A 15,809-nucleotide genomic window follows, 5' to 3' on the forward strand; every position below is an offset into this window, starting at 1 on the left:
GAGACCCACGGCCCCTCACCAACTACCTGCTGTCAGTGGTGCTACTGTGTCCCTTCCTCCTAGGCCTCTCATCGCTCTGACCTCAGCCCACTGTCTCTGAAGAGTCCATGCCCCTTAACAATGAACCCACTGGAACACCCCACGAATGTACCCAAATACACTTGCCCAATATCACCACCATCAGATCATCCTCCACCTCCGCCCAGAGCACAGCTAATGATGCCTCCCAACACGTGGGGGCACCAACTGAAAAACAAAGTCCTGAGAATGGACCAGATCGTGCAAGGAAGCAGCCAACAGACAAAATGTACAGACCCCAGAGCTCTGGGCAGGCCCGGGCTCACCTTGGCATTACCTATCCATCCATCATCCGTCCACAGCAGGCAGCACCTCCACTTGCTCATTTCTGTAGAGGCCAATCTAGCGTGGAGGCCTCACCAAGCCCAAGCTTTAGCCCAAGCCCTTGAGCCCGGGCACCACAGGCAGAGAACCCCCATTTCCAAGTGTGCCTGTGGTCACTGATCAGGGCAAGCACTTGGGAAACCTTCTCCCATCTCTAGGACATCCCACTGACAAACCTAAACCATGTGAGAAATGTGTAGACAATGGGGCACGGGGCCACACTTCAGAAAGCTGACCTGGGAAAACAGTCTTGGGCAAGGGAACTGGAGGGAACTCCACAGAGAAGGGGCTGGTTCTCTAGGACAGACTTGAGCTGATACTTGAGGGGTGGGTCAGGGCACACAGGTAAGAATCTACAAATATTTGGAAGGTACAAACACCCTAGAAAGGCAGAACTACCTTGCCCAGTAACCAAATGTTTTAGGACATCAGGCAAAACTTGAACCATAATTTACTTCTTGTCTTAACAGGAAAGTCTCACCAAGGATGGAGGAGGTGGCCCAGACACTGGACTCTCTGGAAGCACGGAGTAGACACAGAATCTTGGTTATCCTCCTAGGACTTCCTGGAACTGGACAATGAAGAGACTCCCATGGGCAGGGTCTCTCCATCATCCTAGATGCTGGACTTCCAGGGAGGTGGGAGGAATTGTTCAGTGCACGTTTCAATCATAGGGGATCCTCAGCACAACACAACTTTCCTAGAGGGAGGTCAACCCTGACAAGCCTCCCAGAATCCCTCAGCTCCTCATAGAGATGGGAAAAGCCAGGCCCAGAGAGGGTCAGGGACTTGCCTCGGCCACAACGGGCATGTGAGAGTCAGAAATACTCTTTGTCCGTCACCATGCCCGGGGTTATCCCCCTGTGGCATCAGCATGGTCTTTGCACTTTTGAGCTTCTCCCCAGGTCCCCGCCCAAGCTATTCAGCTTATTACACAAGAGCTGACAAGTAGCCCCAAGTGTTGGTGACAAAAGCCCTTTGCTTCATCAGTGAAGTTTGCCGTAAAGGGTCCTCACTTCCCTAAACACAGTCTCTCTGGGGCTGACAGCACACGGCAGAGCGCACGCCCAGAGAAAGGACAGGAAAATGGGTATAAAATTACATAATAACGTCTGGTTCACACACAGAGTTCTCTCAACCATGGAGACCCACTGGGAAAAAGTTGAGGCAAGATGACCAAAGGTTTGATGGGTCTTTTAAAGTTTTGTTTGGTCGAAATGTTTGCTCTTATTTTAAAAACTTCTTTGTCGCAGATAAAATTGTTCTCTAATTTGGTCATACATTTGGATTTCATTATTTTCAGAATGTATTCCAGACATCTAAAATTAAACAGATGTCATCAACCCCGTTTAGACCTAAAGACTTGTAACCAAACAGTGACTTCAACCCCAGCGCAATACCGACTTGGAACACTGTGTTTTAGTCATTAAAAGTTTTAAAACTCTGCCCCATTTTTCTCATTTCCTATAATGAGATCTCTTTCCCCTCCTTAAAATACGCCAATTCTTCAAGGGTCAGTGGAAAGTCAAACCAGAGAGTAAAGCAAATTTAAATATGAAAAATGGAAGAGTGAAACATGAAATCCACTGAAACCCTTATGGAGGAGCTGAACCACGGCTTCATCACAAAGGAGGGAAAATGGTCCGGGAGAGAGCTAGAAGGAGTGTGAGCGCAGGAAGGGGATTTGGCTTCTAAAGCCTGAATTGCTTTATCGTTCCTTTTCTGACAGGGATTAGATTAGTGAGAATCCTCCAAGCCTGCTCCAGGCGTCCTGGGGACAGTTAAAAAGACAATTCTCGCACTCCTCCAAACCTCATCTCCGAGCTCGCCCCCAAATGAATTTGTTAGATGGCATAACCAGGTCGGGAGGAAAAGTGCCTGTCTGAGATGCCCAGAATTCACAAGCAGGGGTACCCGGCCCTTGGGATACACCTGAGCAGTGGGGGAGGGATGTCTGGACATGGGGTCTGGACAGGATCACACTGGGGTCTGGCCTACTGGGCCACATCATGTCTTCATGACATCAGTTTCTTAAGCAAGATGGAAAGAATAAAATTAGAGAAGGGGATGAGAGGGGTACAGAGCAGAGAGGACCTTTGCCTCTCCCACGGTACCTCCAACCGCTCTATTGCCAATGAGGAGGCAGGCCCCCAGCACGCAGGCCTCTGCCCCTAGGCCCAGTCCCCTGACTAAACAGAGCTGGTGTCTCAGCTCGGCCTGCCGACCTCGGGAGCCTAGCCAAACACCACACTGCTCACTCAGAAGCCCACACCTAAATTCAGCTCAGGCCCCCTCTGACACGCCCTTCCTTCCCCAGCCACACCCCTGCGTGGGGACTCCACGCTGGATGGGGTGGGGAGAGAAGAGCTCTGAGCCGCTCACCTAAGCTTCTCGCCACGGCCTCCCTAGCCTCTTCCTCTGCAAAATAACTCTCTGTCCTCACTCCTCTGGGCAGAAAAGCTCCCTACATGATGGAAACCCAGCTGGCTTCTAAAGACAGGATAGCACCTCCTGGGGCTCGTGGCCCCAGATACCTGTTCCAAGGAGGGTGCTCAGCCCCAGGTCCCAGGGAGGGGCATGGCCATGGATCTGCTTCCACGGAGACTGGCAGAATCCTTGCTGGAATCTGCCACAGTCACCCCATGGCAGGAGGGGAGGCAGGCAACCAAAGGACCACAGACATAGGGACCTCTGAGAGAGAACAAAGTCAAGGGCCTCCCGCGAGGTAGGCAGAAGAAAAAAGTGATGCCTTTGAAACACATGATGGGCCCTTTTTGACCCGAGCTGGACCTGTTCAGTACATTCCAAACATGAGATACCATTCAAGCCACCTCCCCAAAGCCATCTGTAAGTTCACAAGTGCACTTACCCCCAAGTCTTGAGCGAGTCAGCCTCCCCAGGCCTTGATCCTCCTGTAGGCACGTCAGTTGATTCATGAGGGTTTGCTCTCCACAACTGGCAAACAGCTTCACCACCAAGGCAAGCCTGTGAAGAGAGGAGCCCTGGCTGTCTGTCTGTGGCTCTCTACCGAGGAGGACCGCATACTCAGTGTTCATTAGTGATGTCTGCCTTAACTGTGGGAGGGCAGAGGTGGGACAGCAATTAACTCTCTTATCTGCCAACCCAGAATCAACCCCTCTTGTTCCATGGGAAGATGGGGAGACTGAGGCCGAGTGAAATAGATGAACCCATACCAGGAGGTCAGACATTAGAACAGAAGATCAAGCATTAACAAATCTTCACGTTTGCCAATGGGTCTATTTCCATCCTCAGGGTTCTCTGGATTTGAATAATGTTAGACCTTGCAAAGTCTCTCTGACTCATTTTCTTAGAGGGAGCCCCACACACCTGTAAGTGATGCATCAGGCAGGGAGACTGAGCTCAAACAGGTGAAGGGATGCTCCAGCTTACACAGCCAGTGACAAACCAGAACAAACCCAGGCCGACCTGCTCACTAGACCACCAGCCTGTCAAGTTGGCAACTGAGACACTGGAACTGCAAGAGGGCATTATACATCTGGGATGGGAGACTGGGAGGAATGCACAAAGAGGGTTAGCTCTTCCACTCACTGGGGGCTTCATACACAGTGACAATTTATTTGTGGTAACCACCAAATGCCCTTGACATCACTTTTGAGACCCAGAGGTTGACCAGTTGTCTGAGAAGATCCCATTAGCATTAGGGCCCTTGGAGCTTATTCCTACAGACTGTGTGACCAGCTAAAGTCACTTATTTCTCTAGGAGATAGCTAATTAAGCTCTTAGTGCACAAGGCAAACTGAAGTCACAAAAGGGACCAATTGGCTGGTAATTATTTGATTTAGGGAAGGATTGATTTTTTTCACCCCATAAAAATGGGGTTCTTACAAATAGCAAGAGCCCTTCTACTAGCATGTGGGTATAATCCCATCCACAAAGGCTCTGAGTACACCAGCCTATTCAGGAGCACAAAGCCCTTCGTAGGTTAGGACTTGACAACTATCCTGCATAAAACACCTGATGAACCACTCCTGCCTGGTCTAAACACCAAAGAAAGTGTGAAAATGTTAGTCACTCAGTCATGTCTGACTCTTTGTGACCCCAAGGACCATAGCCTGCCAGAGAAGACTGTAGCCCCCTGGAGAAGGGAATGGCAACCCACTCCAGTATTCTTGCCTGAAAATTCCCATGGACAGAAGAGCCTGGCGGGCTACTGTCCATGGGGTTGCAAAGAGTCGGACATGACTGAGCGTGCACACACACACACACACACACGAACGAACGCCTAATTGTAAACTCAGTGAGGGACTCTAAAGGAAAGGAACTCTGCTCTAGGAGAGCTTTTGATAAAGGCACCTGAGCTGGCCTGAGAGTCAGGGAAGGCTTTGCTAGAAATAACTGTTATATTGACATCTAAGGGATAAGCAACAGTTAACCAGGCAGACATAGGTAAGGCAGAAAGTGGTCTGGGAAGAGACGAGAGTCAGGGCCCTGGGGTAGGAGGGAACATGGTATGTTTGAGGAGCTGGGAGAGGTGGCCAAAGTGGCTGAGGAGCAGAGAGCAAGGAGCGGCAAGACAACAGACAAGGGCTTGGGGGGCACCCAGAGAGGTCTGGTCTTTCTGCAAAGGTCAGTGGGACAGCATTGGCAGGTTTAAAGAGGCGAGTGCAAGGGTGTTTTGCAGAGATGGCTCTGGGTGCTGAGTGGAGAAAAGACCAGGAGGGCCTGGTAAGGGGAGGGGGTGGCTAGGGTGCTGCTGCAGCTGTCCAGGTAAGAGGCAAAGGCAGGGGGATACGGTGGCAGCAGTGAGGATGGACAGAAGTGCAGGGATTCAAGAGCTACAGGACATAAAACCAACAAGACATGGGACCGGATACCCCCTGGGGGGCTAGAGAGAGGCCAGGTCAAGGATGCCCCCTGGGTGTCCAGCTGTGTGAGTGGATGGACAGACACCCCCCTGAGAGGAAGGACCCTGGAGGAGGTAGCAAGATGTGTGTGCTGGGGTAGGAAGGTCAGAGTGAGACTTCCATTCCTTCAAGACAGCCATGTAGACATAAGTGCAAGCAGGAGAATACATGGGTGTCAAGAGAAGACATGGGCATGTCCAGTAATGCGGGTTCCGTTCCAAGGGCTGATCAGGGACAAGTCCCAGGATATTATAGCTCTCTCTCCACAGCCCCTCTCACTTCCTCCTCCTGAGCCTTCCTACAAAGGGATTTCATATGGAGGTTGCAAGATAGAGCTGCTTGCCATGGAAGTCAGACATCTTTTTGCAAGAGCAAAATTTCAGTCTTTTTTCCCCTACAGAAACAGTAAGAAAAAAAATAATAATAACCTTCAAATCTAGCCAGGGGGATTAAGTGTAGATACTCAGGAGGACTTCCTGGCTCCAAGGGTGTGACACTGGAATGCATTAGTAAGCAGGAGTCTGGGCTTCCCGCCCCCCTCGCCCCCGCCACCCCTGAGGTCCCTGAGATGGGAGTGGATAGCAGTGTCTTGGGGATGCTTGGAATATAGTCCTGCCAAGACTCAGGGGATTGGACCTAATGAACCACTGAAGCTCCCTGGGCCCAAATGATTAAGTGCTAGTCACGGGAACCCTGTCCAGCTGCTAACAATGGCTCCATTCACCAAGCAGTCCCCACATGCAGAACCAGTGCCCAGGGGCTTTATTCTTATTTCTACATCTCATCCTCACAACAGTGCCCCTGGGTGCAGTACTCTCCGTGAAAGACGCAGACACTGAAGCTCAGAGAGATTAGGTAAGCCACCTGAAACCACCCAGAGAGTGAAGTACACTGCTGGGACTGGCACCTTTGACCATCACCAAAGCCCATACTTCTCCCTTCTCCCCAACCCCAACCCCACTCTTATTGGAGAAGAGCCTGGTGTTACAGTGCTCTTAGAAACATGACTAACACGGACTACAGACAGGGTAGAAACGATCTATAACAACATTTCAAAACAAAATGCATTATAAGAATATAAACATAACAAAAGTCACAATAAATATGTCATACAACGGTACCCAAAGAAGAAAAATTTGCTATTCATGACCAGAAAAAAAAAAAAAAGGAGAACTGTACTTCCCTGGTGGTCCAGTGGTTAAGAATCTGCCTGCCAATGCCGAGGAGATGGGTTCAGTCCCTGGCCTGGGAAGATCCCACATGCCGATGAACAAGTAAGCCCGTGTGCCACAACTACTGAGCACACACACCACAACTACTGAGGCCCACGTGCCCTAGAGCCTGTGCTCCACAACAAGAAAAGCCACTGCAACGAGAAGCCCATGCCCTGCGACAAACAGCAGTCCCTGCTCACCATAACTAGAGAAAGCTGGCGTGCAGCAACGAAGATCCAGTGCAGCCATATATAAATAAATTTTTTAAAAAGAGGCCAAAATTGGGAGAAAAATCTGCAAGAAACAGAACCTCGTAGAAGGAGGCAAAACATAAAGCTTTGTGCATATTTTAAAGGTAGTTAATGCCAAAGGGCCTTTCAGAAACACCCTGGCTATGTGCACCAGCGTTATACGAGGGTTGCTATTTCCACAACCTCACAAGAAAGAAGTTTCTACTGATTTGTAAGAAATGTGTATGTTCTTCATCTATCATGTGATACAAAGGTATTTCCCTGTCTGTCCTTTGTCTTTATGACGCTTTGGTTTCCAACACTGGATGTGTTGGAAATTTAACTTGAATAACACAGTTTACAAAGTTGCTTAAATCTATCATTTAAAACAAAAATCAAAGGAAAGACATGTCTTTGCAGGATTTTAATTCTGTTCTCCATGGTTGACACGCCACCATGTCTGATGAGTGACAGGAGAGGCCGCCCCTGGGGCTCACTCAGAGCGGCAGCCCTCCCGGATTACCAGCGTCCATTGGCCTCTGTCTCAGTCACACCTGCCGCCCTGCCTCCAGGGTCCCAGAGCAACTGCACCTTTGCAGGGGAGCACCCCCCCCCCCCAGCATCAGGTGGTAGCACCACACCCAAGCCAGAGGGTGGCACCGGAAGCTGGCTGCACCCTTCCTGGGACCTCACCCCCTCCAGAGGCAGCTCCACACTCGCTCCAGGCCTTTCCCTGAGCTGGTTCCTGTCACAAAGACACACCTGCAGAGCACATTGTCTCCAAAACGTCGGCTGGTCGTCGACTGGTCAGAATAAGGCCATGTAACTCACCGTCAGCCCTCAGGCCTGACAGTGCAGAGCTGGGAAACTGAGCCTCCGGGCCTTCCCTCCACCCCGCTGTGGAAGGAGCCAGGAGCTGATGGCATGCCACACCATCACAACACAATGTCCTTGCCCATCACCCTTCGCTGTGGGCAAGGGGCACCAGGGAAAAGCTGAGACGCACATGACCACCTGTCCCCAGATGGCAACAGACAGGCCAGCTTACAGGCCTCTCTCCACAGCACCCCGTCCTTCCCTTGTGTCACACCAAGACAGCAGGCAGATGCTGCAGAGGATAAGAACCCCTACGAAAACAGCCGGGGGGACTTCCCTGGCAGTCCAGTGGTTAGGACTCCCTGCTTCCAATGCAGGGGGCACAGGTTCGATCCCTGGTCAGGGAACTAAGATCCTATGTGCCACATGCATGGCCAAAAAATTTAAAAATAAAATAAAAGAAAGAAAGGAGCAGGGGCCTCGTGTGAGCCCAGACCAGGGCTGGGAGACTCTGGTCACCAGGCTTCTCAGCCAAACCCAAAATTGCCCTCTCTCTCAGAAAAGGGGCCTCTGAAGCCCCCTTTTGACTCTGCAGCCTTCTCCCAGCCCCCACTTCCCCATGTTGCCCAGCTATGCAAACACAGGCATGTTTGGGGAAAGAATGGTGCTCATATTTAATAACCCTCAAATCTGGCTCCACATGTGGCTATTGTTAGGTAGATTTAAACAGCAATTACAGAGGTCCCTCCTTCCTCCTCAGCAACATCTAGGCCCTTAATCCAGCTAAGACCCAGAGAGTTGAGGGTTGAGCTCACCAAGATAAAGGTACCAGCTTCAGCAGGGCCTGCTCCGGGCTGGGAGAGCTGGAACACAGACAATGGCACTCCCCAAATCCACTCTTTGCCAGAAAAAAAAAAAAAAAAAGAGGATGGGGGCAAAGAAGGGACTGCCTGGCTGATGTCTCCATGATAATTCAGCTTCCAGAGCATTTACTTAGAAAGTTTGTAAAAATGTTTGGACTGAGAATTCAAAAAAAAGCAACATGCCCCCGCAGCAGCTGAAGCTCAGGCTGAGATGGGCAGTGTATCTGCCTGCTTCTAGGGATCTGCAGCTCCCCACTCCTTTACCTCAATGGCAGACAACCCAAACGCCTCCGCCTGGTAGTCAACGTTGCCCACTGTCTGACTGCAGTAGAAAAGTTTCCATCAAGGAAACATCACTGGGGAGATAGGACTGGATGTGTTGGAAGAACCGTATGATGTGCCTTGAGGGTGACATTTGCATTTCTACTGCCTGAACCTTTGCTCCGGCCAGTTCCCTCACCAGGAGTCCCTCCCCTCCTGTAAAGTCCAGCTTTAAGGGTCCCAGTGCTGCCCTGGACTCAGTCTTCTGTGTTCACACCCATGCTGTCTGCCAGGCTTGAGCGGCTCCCAGTGTAGAGCTTGTCCTATGGGGACCAGATCCCCTACTCCAGTTGGGGAAAGAGGCTCAGGAAGACAAGAGGCCGTGATATCCCTCTGCTGGCCTGGGCCGGCTCCATTAGGCCAACACACTGCCTCTGAAAATGAAGCCCTTTCTCTTTGTCCCGGTGTCAGGAGAGTGAGTGAGGGTCCCAGCCCTGGAAGCCCTCCCACGGGGCTGGGAACCCTTTGCTGGGGAAGGAGTGGGATTCACAACAAGTGATTGCATGGTCCCCGCTCACCCTGGAAGTCTATGACTGTCTGGTGAATCAGCACCTCTCCAGCCACTCATCCTTTCAAGTCTAGCTCTTCTCATCTAAGTTTTCTGAGTATAATTTGGTTCTGCTGTATCACCAAACAATAATGAAAACCACTCGGTGTCAACTATCATCTCGGACAAAGGCCCGTTTGGGTCTAAAGGGGTACAGGGCCTGCAGCCAGCATGTACGGAGCACCTCATCCCTGCCTGGTGGGCACTTGCTAAGACTCACACACAACTCAGAGTCCAGGAATGAAGGCTGTGCATCACCCAGACCTGGATGTGAATCCCAGCTTCACCGCCCAACGGCTGTGTGACCCTGGGCAAGTTACTTCATCCACTAATCCTTAATTTCCTCATCAGCAAAGTCACAATAACAGTAATACCAAGTTGAGGGGGTTGTCGTGATGGCTGATTAAATGCACTCACGCAGTCATTCTCGAAGTGTGGTCCTGGGACCAGCAGCCTGGGAACCAGATGGAAAGGCAGATTCCTGGGCCCACCTTAGTCCTCCTGGCTGGGATCCTCTGGGGGAGGGGGGTCCAGGCATCTGCTTGCACAGACCCTCTGGTGACTGTGATGCACACGGGTGCAGCATCGCTGAGCTTTGTGTAGGACGTGCTTGAGGACAAGCACCTGGCAAGCAAGCCGCAGTCTGCACTGCAGGAACCACTGTCTGACTCTCTCTCCTGAAGGACCTGAGTCTCAGGGAAGTCAAGTCACTGCTCCCAGCAGCTAGAACCCAGGCAGCATGACTCTGGAGGCCACAGCCTACCCAACAAGCCCTAGCGTCTTCCATTTAAAGCCCAAGTTCAGATTAGTTCAATTCAGTCATTAAGTTGAATCCAACTCTTTGCGACCCCATGGACTGCAGCACACCAGGCTTCCCTGTCCTTCACTATTTTCTGGAACTTGCTCAAACTCAAGTCCATTGAGTCGGTGATGCCATCCAATATCTCATCCTTCGCCGTCCCCTTCTCTTCCCACAAACCCTAAAGCAAAATAAGTCCTGCCTGAGGTTAGTGTGGGTAACAGCTATAAACACTTTATGTAAACCTTCAAGGAAAGCAAAGAGCCTAAGCTCCAAACACATGAGGGTATAGAGCCTCTGTGGCCAGAGATAAGTCCGTTTATGCTCAAGGAATAAAGGAGCTGGGATACACAAGTTGAGGGCTCTCCAGGACACAGATGGCGGATGCTCTCAGGCCAACCACCTTCACGGCACTACACATAGATATGTGAGCTGGGCAGGTCACACCGTCCATCTCTTTAAGTACTTTTCAAACATGAAATGCAAAGTACAATTAGCAGCCAGTCAAGAAACTTTGTGATTTGCCCCCAGGACTCAGTTTCCCTGCCTGCCTAGAGGGTGGGCAACAAGGACTATTTCCCCTTTCCACATCTGCAGCCTCTGTGCTTTCTGTGCCTTGGAACAGACCTTTTCCTCCTCCCACCAAGAACCAGCCATCCTCAGCTCACGCTCCACAGAGTCCAGGGCCACCATGCACCTAGTATGAGGAGGGCATTGGCCACACCAGCAGCAAGAGGTCAGACAAGCCTGTGTCTCAGGCTGCAGGTAGAAAGTGGGGAGCTGATTTCTGCAAAACCATTCTGGCAGAGAACTCACTGAAGCCACTACCCCTGGGATTGCTCTGTTTCCCATCTTACCATGTCACCCCAAGATAAAGACCCTATGGGGTCCTCTCTGCTTCCAGGAGACCATCCAAACTAAATGTCATCCATCCCAGCACTCGGTACAACGCGTGGCAAGCACGAGGCTCCTGATACATGTAACAAGTGTACGTAATGCTCCTAAAGCAACATTCTCAGTGCACATGCCCCCTCTCCCCATTAAGCCTCCCCCACCTTAGCAGAGCCCGCTGAGCTCCTCTGCCCTCCAGACTGTCACAGGGCCTGCGAGGCCACTCTGAGTTGTTCTTAGATCATCTTCAACTCTCTGCACTCTAGACACCTCCGTATCTTTTAATTCCACAAGGAAACCAAGCTCTCTGTGACCTCAGGCCCTTTGCATATGCTAGTCTCTCTTCTGGAATGCTCGTCCCCCTCATCTTCACTTGGTGGATTCCTTCTCAGTCTTTAGGCTTCAGCTTAAAAGTCACCTCCTCAGAAAAGCCACAGTATCTAGACTAGGTTCTAGCCCCTTTGTTTCTTTAATAGCACTTTTCACAATGTGATGTTATCTTTTAGTCTCTTGTGTTTTATCTGACTGCGCACCCCACTCCAATGAAAGGTCAGCTCCAGTAAGTAGGGACCACCTCTCGCTCACCCCTGTCTTCCCAGGGCCTGGTACACTGTATATGCAAAATAATATTTTTAGAATGAGTAGGTGAATGAATGAATTCCCAGGGGGGAAGACAAAAAAGCAATACAAATGATCGAGAGAGAGAGCATACTTGGTTGCAGGAGGTGAGGGGTACAGGCCAGGCAGGCCCCAGACTCCTTCGCCCAGCCTGGCTGAGGGTAGACAAGACTGCCACGGTGGGTTTGGACCTGCTCCCAGTGGACAGAGAGTGGCACTGAACAGCTCGCCATAGACTGCCGGTGACATCCTGCCCCGTCACCAGCTAGCCCCAAACCGGGGCACCTCAAGCAGCCCCTGGGCCATGACCACCAAGTGCAGACAAGGGGCTGGGCCCAATGGGAGGGGCCTCTGCCCTTCCCAGCCTACCTGTTCTCAAGGTCTGTTGTAAGTCAGGGCCAGTGGCAGGAGATGGGGAAGGACACCCAGAGAAGGGAAACGGCCATCAGCGCTGCACTGGCTCCACCAAACAGGTCCCCAGCGGGAGCCTGATGTCCTCATGTGTCCCCTGCTGGAAAACACTCAGCTCCTGGGTGGGGTGGGGGACACCTATAGAGAACATGAGACCCTGCGCCCAACCCCTGGAACGGACACCAGCCAGCGTTCCCAGTTTGCGAGTTTCTTGAGGCCCCTGAGTGCCAGACTGGGCTGGGTGATCATCCCAGCATTTGCCTTTCATGGGCGTCTGAGCTTCTCCTTCTCAGACTTATATTTGAAACATGCCATGATGGATGTTCACGCCAATAGGAAGACTAACAGCTGGCCACCATTTATTTATTCAAAGAACCTCGTGCCGTGAGAGATTTCTGCACACCACAATGCCAACTAGAGACCATGCTGCTACCATGCACGGGCTTGCTGCCAGTGGCTCCCCACCAAATCAGGGCCATCGCTTCCCCCATGGGCTTCTCAGGGAGGGGAGCAGGGTGAGGAGGGGTCTCTTCCTGTCCCTGTCCTCACTCACTCTGTGGCCTTAGGCCGTAGTATTTATACAGCGGCTTTGACTGCTCACAGCCAGCGAGGTCCATTAGTTCGATGTAAATAGCTCTCAGCTCTTCAAAGGCCAGGGCGAGTCATTCTGTGAGGTCTGAGTCAGCCCTGCCAGGGTCTCGCGTTTCAAGCCTTATTCATCTTCCTGATAACTTCCATAAAGGGCCAATGCTGCCTTTTTGCTCTGCCGGTCCTGCCAACAGCACCCCCAGTGGGATTTTCACAAGAAATTGGCATTCGCTGAGCTCCTACTACATACACAACTCTAACCCCGTCACTCCAGAGGGCACAAAAAGCAGAAAACACATTCGCTAATTTTTAGGGGGTCAGGCACACACGGACAGGAAATATTCCAGGTCAAACCACACTGAAACCTTAAGAAACCCAGGTCAGAGTGGCCTCAGGTATGGCAGAGTGAGCCAGGAAGGCATACAGCCCAGTGGCCAAGGACATGGCCCTGCTGTCACAGAGAGACTGGACTGGGGCGTGAATTCCAACTCGGCCTCTTTCTAACTGCATGACCTGGAGCAAGCACCTTAAACTCTCTGAGCCTATGTTTCCTCTTCTGTAAAATGGAAGTAAGACTAGCGATAATAGGGTTCTTGCGAGAACCAAGTGAAATGGTTATGGAAAGCACTTGGCATGGTGCCTTGCAGTGATAAGCACTCAAGGAGCAATGGCTGTGGTTTACTGGAAGAGATGCTTTCTGGGGGAAGTGAGTTTTGATGCTCTGGTATAAGTAATGGACACAGACCTATCCTCTAGCTTGTCATCCTGCCCTTGTGGAGTGGTGACTGTGACACCTGCAGCCTCCCTGATCTAAAGTCAGAGAAGAGAGAAGGACCAGCTACTGGTCTTCTGACTATGGATAGAAAACTCCAATCCCAAGAGACATTCAGTCTTCTAGGGGAAAAGGAGTCCAAGTCCCATAGCAAATTAGCCCCATGGGAAAAACAACCACCAAGAAGCACAAGGTCAGATAATCCTTGGTCTGGGTAGACCTGTCACTCAGGGAAGCCAAGTCTGAGCCACGGCTGTGGTCAGGGGGTGATGGGAGCAGGGAAACAGCGCACTTCTTGGAAATACTGCCACAGTCTTGCCTAAAGGGAGAAGCTTGGCCGACAGGAGCACAAACCTTGTCCTCTGATAAGGAACTGTCACTGGATTCCACCTCAAGCTCTTTCTCACCTTTTGTTTCCCAACACCTTCACAACTACCACAGGGGGCAGGAGGAGCAGGTTGAAATATCATCTGCAGTTTACAGAGGTAAAACCGAAGATCAGAGAGGTTAAGCAACTTGCCCAAGCTCACACAGCAAGGCAGTGGCCAACCTGGAACTCAAACTCCATCTTCCAACGCTTGATCCAGTCCTCATGATTTTCCTTATCTTTCTCCCCAGCAGTCTCAGTGGGCAAAAATCAGAACTGTTTGAACAGTTCAAGTATATACTACAACACAAAAATCCTTCAACCAATCGTGAGACTCCATGGGAACAAACAACATTTTACACGTGGCCACTTTCCAGATGTTCCCAAGATGACCAGAGAGTCTCCGGGGTTAAGACAACAAAGTCTCAAGAAGGAAGCAACTTAAGTTTTCATCAAGGGTTAAGGGCAAGATAAACTATACTATGTCCACATTGTGGAATACTATCAGGCACAAGGAAGAATGAGGTAGATCTTGAAGTACTGCCATGGAAAGAACACCAGGACACTGATGAGTGAAAACCACAAGTTGCTGAATGAGGCATGTGATATGATCCCAAGGATATTAAAAAAAAAAAAAAAAAAGACAACAATGAAAACAAACCCACTGGATTCATAGATATGCGTACACAAATACACTGGAAAATATATGGTTAGACCTACACTGGATATCTTCCACATGCCCCTGCAGATCCATTCTCCACCACGCTCCATGCTGCTCCATGACCTGGGAGGCTGACCTGAATAAACAGCATCAGTGGGTGATCTTGCCTTCCAGCCAGGGTTGAGCACCAATACAAGATCAAAGGAATGGAGGAGAAGGAGACCAGAGTATTTATTCTCCCAGTTTCCATCTATAGGGTCTCCAAAAACTGACCACAACCAAAGGTCCCGGCCCCTTCCAAGTTGCTTGGCTCTCTTCTCCCAGGTTCGGTTCCTTGGGCCTAAAGGTGAGAAAGCCTTCCCTGGGGTACTGCGTGATGCTTTGGGGCTTCCCTTCACATGACTTTACATAGGGTCTCTCTACTAAAACCTCCTCAAATCATCCCAGTTAGAATGTGCCATCCATTTCCTCCTAAAACAAACCTAAACTGGTGACAGTTAGCTGCAACAGGGAAAAGAGCTGAACAAGCAACAGAAGCTTAGAGATCTATCGTGACCTTAGCCTTTTCGATAATGATGTGTTGTGTTTGTTTTTTATAGTAAAAAATTGTAAGCAGAAATAAAAATGCAGAGACCACCACAGCCAGGTCCCAGGTATCCATGGCTCAGGCTCAACAACCATCAGATAATGACCAATCATGTTTTAACCATGGTCCCCCAGCCACTCCCCACCTCACACTATTTTAAAGGAAATCTAAGATATTGTATCACCTATAATGTCATAAATGAAGGCAATTATATTTCTACATTGCCTGAATAACCAAAAATTGATTAAAAACAAAGGAATTCTCAAAGCTATAACTTTTGTGGGTGAGGAGACTCTGTCCTTGTTTTTAATTTGTGACACTATCAAGGTTTTCCCCTGTCACGTCCCAGAACCATGGCTCAGAGGCCGGCCAGGTGGCCATGCTGGTCCCTTCAGTGGGCTGGGAGCCCAATCAGCTCTGAGTGGCCTTGCCATCCAACCTGTTCTAAATGTGGAGGATCTCATTATTAATACAAAACCACAGGAATACCTCCCATTTGAGCATCAGTTTTTAGGTTGTTTGGTCTAGTTTTTTGTTTTTATTCCTCTTTTAACTTTTTATTGAAGTACAACCTTATGTTTATGAGCCTCCTTCCATATTGTTAGAAATAGTAGTAGGCTGTTCATTTTAATTGCAATATAGAGTATTCCACTGTGTGAATTTATACCATAATTCATTTATCCTTCCTACTCTTGATGGGTATGTTGGTGGTTTCCAGTTTGGAGCTGTTACAAATGGTGTTGTTACAGACATTCTAATACATGTCTTTTGTGCATTTCTGTTGGGTATACACCTAGAATGGAAGGCACATTTTAACCTTGGTAGACACAGTTATAC

At 50.1% G+C, this 15,809-nt stretch overlaps 1 long non-coding RNA gene and 1 other non-coding gene across 3 annotated transcripts in view; one reads left to right on the top strand and one right to left on the bottom strand.

The window, feature by feature from the left end:
• Nucleotides 1–15,809, bottom strand: part of LOC122439902 — a 222,487-nt gene that overhangs the window by 133,821 nt on the left and 72,857 nt on the right. For both annotated transcript variants that reach the window (XR_006269015.1, XR_006269016.1), the window contains exon 2: nt 3,272–3,387. This is a non-coding gene — a long non-coding RNA (uncharacterized LOC122439902). The remainder of the gene's footprint in view (nt 1–3,271; nt 3,388–15,809) is intronic.
• Nucleotides 7,883–7,955, top strand: TRNAW-CCA. Its single transcript has one exon. It is a non-coding gene; the product is annotated as a tRNA-Trp (tRNA).

This window comes from Cervus canadensis, chromosome 4, assembly GCF_019320065.1.
Source record: "Cervus canadensis isolate Bull #8, Minnesota chromosome 4, ASM1932006v1, whole genome shotgun sequence".
Lineage (NCBI taxonomy): Eukaryota > Metazoa > Chordata > Mammalia > Artiodactyla > Cervidae > Cervus > Cervus canadensis.